Genomic DNA, 11,205 nt, shown 5'->3' on the forward strand with positions numbered 1-11,205 from the left:
GGATAAACCACTTCTCAGCAAACACTTGAGAGTTGTTAAGAGACGATGCCAGGATAGGAAAAGGCCTGAGAATGCAGAAGAACAGAAGACCTCTGGCAGTTTAAAAAAGGTCGGTCGGTCTTTCTCTCTCTCAAGAGAGGTTCAAGGGAACCAGACAGACACAGGAACCTGATGGGGATGGGGCGAGTGTGAAGAAGTTAGGCCTGCCATCAGGGGATGGTAAAACTATAGATACACACATACATAGACAGTTTTAAAATCCTTTTTTTCTAAATGTTTTGTTCCTAAGATTACACACTTTGGTTTAAGACTATCTGGTCACTGTATAGCACCTGTAGCACCCCGAAAGGGAAGAAATGCAAGTGCCAGAACCCAATGGGGCCTTCTGGGTAAGCAGGGTTGGTACACAGGGTACCGTCACACAAGGGTTGGTCTAAGAGTGGGAGAACTGTGGAGTGCCGCCCCAAGAGACCTGAAGGCATGAGGCCTGACATTTGAGGGGGTGCAGTCAGAGAAACCAGAAAGGGGACAGAGATGCAGCTAACCCTGTAACTGGGACGCCTTGCATGAAAGGGACTGTGCACAAGGCATCACCATGCTACCAGCACAGATTGGGGGCTTGAGCCATCTCCCACCCCAAAGCTCCCAGCAGGTGCTCCGTATGGATTGATTTAAATCACCAAACTGGAAACCTTGATAAAAACAAATCAGTTTTAATTTTGTTTTGCATTTGTACTTTCAGTTATTTTGCTAAAGAAAGGTCAATTCACATCAGTTGGTACTTTTTAGTTAACGAGGATAGACTATATCTATACACATATCTTTATTTAAGCAACTATATAGCTTAGCACACATTTATTGAGATTCTTAATTTTTATAGTTTTATTACATTAGAAAATGGTGAATGACTCATTTCTTATTTACTAGATATGATTAATTTTTCACTTGTAATTTGTGTCAAACTGCATTTGGATGGAAATTGAAGGAATTCAATTACAAATGCACAAACAGCATTTTAAAATTGTTTTCATTAGTTAAATACAACTAGATTAAGGTGCTGAATACATAGGAAAAAGTATCATGTTTTGCGTTTAAAACTGATTTATTAAACAAAAAGAAGTATCTGCATTTAGTGAATTGAACTGGTTGTTTCTGGTCACCGTGTCCTTCGAGATTTTAGAACTAGTAGATCTCATTCTCTTAAACCTAGTTTTATCCATAGGTTGGGAGAGGAAAATAAGCGTTCCTGTGATTTCAGCTCCCAAGCAGCTTCTCAACTTTGAATGACCTAGTCATTGAATTGCACTAGTTGAATAAACTGAAAAGAAGAAAATACTCTCTCTGCATCTGCAGAAGAGGCTACTGCTGTCAACAGTTGGTTTACACCCCTTCAACAAATTCTGGTTCCAGGTGCTTACCAGTGACTTCCATCAATTCAGTGGTTTGACTTTCTTTAAAACTTCGGCAGCAAACATATTTAGTACTGTTTAGTATTTTTTTATTTCATTTACATTATTTTAACAGACTATATGAAGTTTAAGCCTGAACATGGGTTGTCAATTTCAAAATTTAAATTTAAATAAATTTTTAAAAAGATAAATGTATTTAAGTACAAAAATCCATACCCTGGTTCCATAGCAGGAGAGAGTGGTGGAGACAGGCTAGAGCCAGCAGAACTTGTACCTAATCCCCTGTCCAGCCCCAGAGCTATTCCCCAGGAAAAATAATACAGCCTGGGACCATGTGATCTTCTCCACATATTCCTCACCCCTTCCCTGTGACAAATAAAGGCAAAGAGAGCTAATTGGACCAGGCTATTGGGGGGAGCCCTGTTAAGAGCTGCACCCAAAAAGCCTCTTGCAGTGCACAATAAGACATTTTATTGGTCCTACAAAACCCAGATATACTTGGTATACTTGTGTTGGTGTCACTAGGCATCACCCTAGGTAACTTGGGGAGGGTGGGGGGTGGAAGACCACAAGAGTCGATGAAGCCCCCCCGCTCTAGGCCAAAGTGAACCAAAGCCCCTCCATGTTAAACTTTACTAACCTCACAGGCCAGCAACTGGAAAGCGGTAGTAATAAGGGGAACCTACATGCTTCTAGCTGAAGGACAAAATAACTTGCAGAAGGGAACATTGCGAACAAGCTACACAGCCAAGGTCGTTTAATGTAACTGCTACAGGGGGAGGAAGGGGGGAGGAAGGAAAGGATAAAAAGGGAAAAACTGCTTGTATCAGCGCGCTTGATTTGAGACATGCTGGTCTCCTAGTGCCTATTCAGAGCTCTTGAATAAACTTTGTCTGCTTCTCCACCCTGGTGTGTTCACTGGCGCAAAGCACACCGGGCAACGAACCCCGCTGTTGCCCCCCTCGGGCCCTCTGTGCTGGCAACACTTGCATCCATTGGCACCTTAGCTATTAACCAACTAATCAAACAGATATAGCCATCTCCTTTTTATAGAATATTCTCGTAACCAGCTCCACAATCAGCCAGCAGAGCAGGGACAGCAGTGCAGAGGCACCAGGGTTTGGGGTTGAATCCTGTGACTTCGTGTGTGGCGCCCCCACACAAGGCAACATGAGAATTTGGGAAGACTCTAATAGGAAGGAGATCCTTACAGAGATACAGACCCCTTCCTCCCCAGATTTCCCTCCTATGTGTTTTACTATTGCAGAAAGTGACCTGGCCCAAGGGCCTGTCCAAAGAACTCCAGGTGCCAATTACTGGGTAGGCAGGTCTTTAGGGAAGAAGGTGTCATGTAACCATGGGCAGGTCACCAGACTGGCTGTCTCAGTCCCTCCAGCAGGTTTAGCACACCAGCAGCAGAGAGAAAAACCAGCATCCCTAATTCCCAAAGAGGAACCGGAGTTACAGAGTTCAGATCTGGGTTTTTTCCAGAGAGAGGATCAGAGCTGTAGTTTTAGCTCAGCCTAGGGGTCAAGTGCAGAGTTCCCATTGGGTGCACTCCTATGCAGAATTCTGGTTCAGACCCATCTTTATTCATTACCCCTTTACATAGGGGGTTCATCAACCCCAGCCTAATTTTGCCTTTTCTTAAATCTTTTGGCTAGCCCTCTGTGAAGTGTGACAGGCTTTACACAGAACTAAGCAGAGATATTTCTCATCGGAAGCTGCATACATTTTCTTTTCACTGAAGGGTATAATATACCTCTTTCCTACTGAAAAATTGTAGCTGCTTGAAATAACAGTGCTTTGCCTTCCAGAGAATGCTGCAACCCTAGGGGGGATGGGGAAGTACAGTGACAAACCCACAGCATGGTGGGGAACGTCAATACAGATTTGGGGTTTAAATGGCTTTTATAAATAGACGCATATCAGACTGGTGGGGGGAATGCAGCTGCCTGGTATTGTCCAGCATAGCTAATAAGCAGTAGGAATAGCCTTCTCCAATGCTCATGACATGATATTCAGAGTCAAGAGAAAGCCCTGAGCAGAATGCTCTTCAGAAGCCAGGGAAAGGCACTTTGTTGCTACTGGGGTCATTGTCAGGAAAGTGGTGCTCTCTTTCCTCCAGCCAGGCAGCCCTTTGTCCAGCTATAATGCACCAATCACCGTGGTAACCAAATATAGTATGTATCAATAAGATGTTCAATAAATATTTAAGTTCAGTTTTAGCTGAACTGGTACTAAGTTATGGTAAGAGTGCAGTGGGCCCTGCACAGAGCCTACATACCATTTAATTCCTGCTTTGAGAGCTTAAGTGGCACGTAGAACTTGTGCAGAGCCCACTGCCTGGGATGAATGTCATCCAAAAGGTCTTTAACAACAACATCTTTACATAGCTCTGCTAATTACTAGGAGACCTATTGCCAATGATTTAATTTTGCAAATTAGCAAATGAACACAAACAACAGAAAAGTAAGAGCAAGAACAAGGCATCAAAAATGCACTTTGTTCATTTATTTGACAAATGCAGTTTAGTTTTAATTATGCATGACAATGCTTCTGAGTACTCGGGTAAGCATTCTGCAAGAGATTTTTGTATGAGTATGGATGCCTTAGTAACATGAGACCTCATTAAGTCTTTGCTGGAAAGCAGGGAGAGACTTTCACATGCTTTTGGCATGTGAAATTAATGAGGGTCTTCTATATTTTGCATTTATTTAGTGTCTGATACTCATAGAGCTCAAGGTTCTTCTCTAACCAGTAGCTCATATTCCTCCTCTAAGACACTGCACAGCTAAAAGTGCCAAAAGATAAAGCTTTTGCCATTGTGGATGGGAATAATGAAAACATCCTTGACTTATTTGCATAAATACACTGATGCTCCAGACAACCTAGGGTTAATATAGAGCAACAGCAGTTGACTGAAACATTACCCACTGAAGCTACAAGCCATCTCATCTGCAGGACTGTACTGAATCGGGACTATTTTCAATACTGATTGTGATAAATAAAGGGTGGGGGGTAGCTCCCTTTGATGGACACCCAGCCAGCCAGTTAGCTGTTAAATCCCTCTTGGGAGCTGTTCTTTATTTGCTTTACCTGTAAAGGGTTAAAAAGTCCACCAGGTAAAGTAAGAACAGTGGGCACCTGACCAAAAGAGCCAATGGAAAGGTTAGAACTTTTTAAAATGGGGAAAGAAACTTTCCCTTTGTCTGCTGCTCTCTCTGCGCTGCAGGAACACGGATCAGCAATGCTATAAGCAGAAATGCTGTGTAAGGTTTGAACCAGGTATGAAAAATTATTTTCCATACCTAGCAGGACTCATTGGGATAAGGAATGCTTAGGTAGACACGATCAGGTTATTTCTTTATTTTGGCTTGTGGATCTCCTCTGTGCTAACGCCAGATGCTTTTGTTTGCTTGTAACCTTTAAGCTGAACCCCCAAGAAGCTATTTTGGGTACTTAATTTTTGGAATTGCTCTTTTAAAATCTAGCAAAAGCCTAAGTTCCAAATGTATTTTCTTTCTTTTTAATAAAATTTACCTTTTTAAAGAAAATTTACCTATGGATTGGATTTTTGGTGTCCTAAGAGGTTTGTGCATAGGCTGTTTGATTAACTGGGGGCAACAGCTAATTTCCTTTGTTTTCTTTCTCAGCTCTTCCCCAGAGGGGGAGGTGAAAGGGCTTGAGGGTACCCCACAGGGAGGAATTCCCAAGTGCTCCTTCCTGGCCTAAGGGTGGGGGGTTTTTTTGCATTTGGGTGGAGGCAGCGTTTACCAAGCCAAGGTCGGGGAGAAGCTGTAACCTTGGGAGTGTAATACAAGCCTGGAGTGGCAAGTATTAATTTTTAAAACACTTGTGGGCCCCCACTTCCTGCACTCGGAGTGACAGAGTGAGGATTCAGCCTTGACACTGATAAACAAGCAGGAGTGGCTTAGAGGCCACTGTACCAATATGCCACCTGGGCCTGAGGTATTGCCTCCCTGCCATTCCCAGTCCCTAGTGAATTAGGAACGGTTCAGCACCACTAAGGGTTTAAATGGGACTTAAGTGATGAACAGGCCTCCAGTTGGCCTTCTGCATTAGTGATTTCCAACCCAGAAGAATAACTCCATCTAAATTCTACTTTCTAACTTGGCAGGATTAGGGGAAATGAGAGGCTCGGAGTCCATTACTCATTATTTGGGCTTGGCATAATTCGATTTTCATTTGCTTGTAATTTCCACTCATAATACAGATTATTTTAAAGCATTTTTTCTATTTTTAAATGTTCACAGTTGTGCAAAGTTATGGGTTTTAAGCATTTTCTCAATGTGTATCTATTTAAATTTTCACAGTTGCAGGAAATTGGGGGAAAAGGTCAGACAATAATTATTTAATTACAGTAGACATTCAAAAAGTTAAAGGTTTATAACCATTAAAACATAAAGTGTCAACCTCACATGTCAAAATATACCAAGTAAATATCATTAAGTCAAACTAACAAGTTCTCAAGCAGCGTTTTTCTTGCTTTGCCTAGGTAAATTTTGATTGTCGTCTTTCTGTGCATGTACAGTGAAATCAACGTTTACTGATAAAATCTAATCCTTCCAAGCTTATTATTATTGGATCAGCGTCACAGCAGGGCTTGGTCAGTGGGGTAACATTTATGCTGCTGATTCTGCAAGCTGTGGGGTGCAGAGAGTCATAAATATTCAAGCCTTTATGAAATGGAAAATCCTGAGATAACAGGTGCTGTGGCAGGTTGAATTCTCAGGGAGTCACAAGAGAAATCACTTAGCTCTGGGAGAATGGACAATAAATCTTAACCCACAACAGTGTGAACTGATTGCCCTAAAAATAGAAATCGTATTACACACACATTCAACGTATTCCTCTGGCCAAGCACGCAAGAGCCCGTGTCAACAGAGCTGGCTAATTTCCCACACAGAGGGTACCCTGGTGGAATGAAATATTCTCCCCTTGGAAACTCATTCATGTCCAAAATGATCTGCAGAGTTGATAGGCATCTAAGAGAAAACATACGTCTCAGTTCAAATTAAATAGATTTCTGAGCCAGGTAGAAAGGCTTTTCCCAAGTGAAAGCTCCAGAGTCCATAAGTGTTACCTGACTGACAAATTCCTTCAGAACCAGGGTGGGTGGGGGAGGAACAGTCTTACCCACAGTGTCCCAGGTTTGCTACTCTATGCAACGAAATTTTAAAAGAGAGAGTGGAAAATGTTTCCTCAGGAACAGAGACAAAAGTGATGGGGCAGCTGTGGTTTGGAAGTAGGTGTACAAGCAGTGTCCTTCCAGCCCTGGGAGGTGGGTCTCTTCTTTTACTTTCATGTGCAGCCAAAGAATTGTCAAATTTTATAGCAACTTAGGTAAGCAATGGTTGTGCAAGTAAACAAGCCCAAAATTTGTAAATCCAAGAGCGGGAAGAGGAAGAATACCCATTGTGCCTGCCCTGATACAATTTAAATCAATCTGTCTCCATAATCTTTCATTGCGTGCATCCCTCTAGGTGGGCCATAAATGCCATTGCAAAGGCCTTTGATGCTTTGTGGAGACTGGATGCCTTATCCAAGAGTTGGACCGCTAACTCCTGACTGAACTAGCTTGTTGCCAAGGTATCTCTAGCAGGGTTCCAATAGCCTAATCCCAGCTCTACCCCATATGTATCATGTCAAACTCTTGAACAAAAGATTAGAGTTAAACGAACATTTATGCCACTAAGTAACAAGCACCTTAGATGAGCAAGTTGTTGACAGCAGCACATTTTAGCATAACACTGAACTCTGGGTAAGATGCAAGCAGCGAGAGATTAGTATTTACAATACACAAATTTCAGAGACATCAAACAAGTCTCAGCAGGGGGAGCATATCTTATTTAGAGTACTTCCGTTTTTACTTCATTGTATTAAACAAATGAAAAGGATCATAAAATCAGAATTTGCAGACATCTGCTGTGCCCTATAGATCTTTATCTATTTCAGATGTGGAAAAAATGAAGCTAATCTGAATCCTTCACCTAGATGATGCGACACAACCAAATGGTACAATTTAGGCTTTGTTTGTTTTTCCTGAAACTTTCCAAATTATTTCTTCAGAAATTAAAAGTAGCACTAGAGGCCCTTCTAAAACAATGGGATGTCACTATCATCATGGCCTAAGTCACCAAGCAGAAAGGCAGCTGAAAAATGTTAAACGCAGATTTTTGTCTATCTTACAGGTCCTCCTTTTGGAGTTAGTTCCAAATGGATGTCAAACTCAGCCTTACCAAGCTTCTCATAGACTGTTTCCTCATATGTAATACATATGCTCAACTCCATACGGTAATGCACAAATAGATTATAATTATTTCTATTGCAGTAGCGCCTAGATCTCTGAGTCATGGACCCAGCCCCACTGTTTTAGAGACAATAAAAAGATGACCCCTGCCCCACAAAGCTTACTGTCTAAGACAAGAGAACACAGATAGATAAAGACAGGCAGGCAGGGGAGCACAAGAAGAAATAAACATAAGATTGCTGGAAAATTAGAAAATTGACAAAGACTATTTTTCTGTTCACAGTAACCATAACCTGAAGAGCCATGAAATTCTGAATGAGTATTCTGCAGTATAATGCTGAGAGTTTCCAAGAAAAAGCTCTTTTGTGCTCCACATCCTAGAACACTGGGTATAGAAACTAGAAAATGACCTGCAACACCGCTTTAATCAGACACAACATACTCAAACTTCATTCATTCATAGATTCCAAGGCCAGCAAGGACCCTCACCAATTTATCAACATCCTTCTTGAGTTACAGGTATCAGAAGTGGACACAGTATTCCAGCAGCCATCACACCAGTGCCAAAAACCTCTTGACTCCTACTCAAGATTCCCGTTTATGCATCCTGGGATCGCATTAGCTCTTCTTCAAATAGAAGAAACCTCAGACCCAATTTTCTTCCACACCTGTCTGGGGCCTTCTCAGCTCAGGCTAAAGCCATATTCCCTGTACAAGTATTTAACATCATGCATACACAACAGAATTAGAGTCATTAGCTGCAGCATTTCTACCTGGAAGGTGTCCCCCCTCAACTGGGATGTGCCAGCACATGACTATTTCTAATCCTGAGTGGCAAGGCGTTACCAGTTGTAAATATTGTACCTGCCCTGTTTCAGCCTGCTCAGAGATGTGAATGGGGGCGGAGGGATAGCTCAGTGGTTTGAGCATTGGCCTGTTAAACCCAGGGTTGTGAGCTCAATCCTTGAGGGGGCCACTTAGGGATCTGGGGCAAAAATCAGTACTTGGTCCTGCTAGTAAAGGCAGGGGGCTGGACTCAATGACCTTTCGAAGTCCCTTCCAGTTCTATGAGATAGGTATATCTCCATATATTTAGCTATTTACTATAGTTGATATTATCAGACTGTGGTTCAGAGGGTAGTAATACAGCAACAGCATTTCACCTCTCACAGCCCAGCAATCTTCCATGTCCAAGTCTATTCAGCATCTTGCCTTTCCTCTATTCACTCTGTGCTGTCACAGAATGACAGAATGTCATTGTGCCACATTTTTATTCTTTAACATACATAAAAATTAATTAAACAAATTAAATGACTTTGACACAAAAAATGGAAGGAATAAGGGAATGTAATAATTCACCCACAGCGTGACTGCGATTGATGGAATTAAAGGGGCAATTCTGACATTGACAAAATGAAGCACAATTAATGTTACAAGTAGGAAACAATCAAAAAAGCACCACAACAGAAATACAACATGTATAAGAATAACTCAAGGAAGAGAAAAATCTGCAGCCAAAATGCGTGTCAGAGTCAATAGAAAGAGAGAGACTTCAATGCATATCTCCACTGATTCACAAAGGAGACTGACAAAGAAACCTGTATAGAAGAAATTAATAGGATGTAAGAGGAACATATATAAACCACTGCAGTACTGCCAGCTCCAAGCATTCAGAAATCAATGCCTTGGACTCTTAGCATAAACATAGCTTATATTTTTGAAGAAAAAGTGTTTTACTTTACACTGAATTGGTTGGAATAATGCCAGGATTGCATATCCCGGTTCCATCTCTTTAAGCCTTCATCTTGACAGAGAGGTCAGCAGCATACAGCAATCTGGTGAGCAGGGCATGGTCACAGCGTAGGTTTGACCTTTCTGCAGACACCTCCATGGGGGACTGTGTATTCCAATTTTTACAAAAAAGTGTAATTAAATTAGTGTTCCAGCATCACTTGGATCTGTGAGTATAACATGCACACATTGCCACTGCACTGTTGCCAAGTCTTGTAACTTCATCATGAGTCTTGCAATATTTACTATTTTCCTTAAAGCCCCAGCTCCCGGAGTCATGTTGTTAGGTGAGAATCTCAGCTTTAATTTTACAAACTAAGTGTCTAATCCTTGTGGTTGTGGAGAAAAGCTTGAAAACATGACTGGAGCAAACCCATAAGCTTCAAATGCCAGAAGGTAAATAAAAATAAGCCAATGTGCATTTTTTTAAAACAAAAATCTCATAATTTTTGGGAGCCTGACATGATTTTGCACTGCCTGAAATTGGCAATACTGCCGTGGTTTATGTATGTAAGGTGCTCAGCTCCTTGAGAGCTCAGGCCCTTTGGAAAATGGAGCAGTAGGACCTGATCAGCATGGGGGGGAGGGCACCTCAGTTTGTTGTGTGGTCCCCAAATGCCCCCAAACCACATGCCCAAGAGGGGTTAGAGCAGCGGTTCTCAAACTTTTGCATTGGTGACCCCTTTCACACAGCAAACCTCTGAGTGAGACCCTCCCCATATAAATTAAAAACACTTAAAAAAATATTTAACACTATTATAAACACTGGCGGCGAAGCATGGCTTGGGGGTGGAAGCTGATGGCTCCCAACCCCCCACATAATAACCTCGTGACCCCCTGAGGGGTCATGCCTGCCCAGTTTGAGATCCCCTCATTTAGAGCCCCACTTGCTTCCTGCTAGGCCCAAGGTGCTTGGCTCCCTCCCACGAGTTTTGGGGAGGCAGGAATTTACCACAGATATAATACCAGCAACTTTACCTGGGCAAGGACAGAGCCCATGATTAGTAAGAGGGACCTTTCAGCAACACACACAGCACCACCTCAACAGTACAATGCATGGAGCCCCCAGTCCTTAAGAGTACTACCACTGACCCATTATGAGTTCATATTGCACCATGTCAGCCTCAGTCCTGTAGGCCTATTACAGGTATCTCTTACCTCTCATGGTGATCCCTGGTGCTTGGGTGCAACAGGAGCTCAGGGTCTCTACTGTATCACAGGCCTTCGTTGCCATGGCTACCATTCCAGTCAAGACTCACAGGCAGGGCCTGGGCCACTTTCCCAGCCTGGCTACAGCCACCTATGCTGCTTCTCCCTAGGCCTATCCCTAGCCCCATGCCCAAGCTACCTTTGGGCCTGCTTGCTCCAGCCTCAACCATGGGTCACCACTTTCCAATCCTACTTCTATGCCCACTGGTGGATAAAGTGGCCTACAGCCAGCCCCCAGCCCCACTTCAAAAGTGCTAAGCTCCTACTCTAGAAGTACATGCCCTTTCTCCAACCAAGAGCAGGGAGTGAGGGGTGGGATTTCCTCCCAGTCGTCTGGCCAATAGCTGCGTAGGGCCTGCTCTATTTGCTCACCCCTTAATCAATTCTCTGGGCTTTGGCCAGGTAGGCCTGCCCTGTTTCAGATTGCTGCAGTGGGCATGGGAAGGGAGGCCTTCCCCTCAGGCAGCCTGCAGAACACGCAGTAGCGCTTCTAGCACCTCCCCTTGTGCACTATGGCTAAAA

The sequence above is a fragment of the Terrapene carolina genome, unplaced genomic scaffold, assembly GCF_002925995.2.
Source record: "Terrapene carolina triunguis isolate 2854851 unplaced genomic scaffold, T_m_triunguis-2.0 Scaffold649, whole genome shotgun sequence".
In the NCBI taxonomy this organism is placed as follows: domain Eukaryota; kingdom Metazoa; phylum Chordata; order Testudines; family Emydidae; genus Terrapene; species Terrapene triunguis.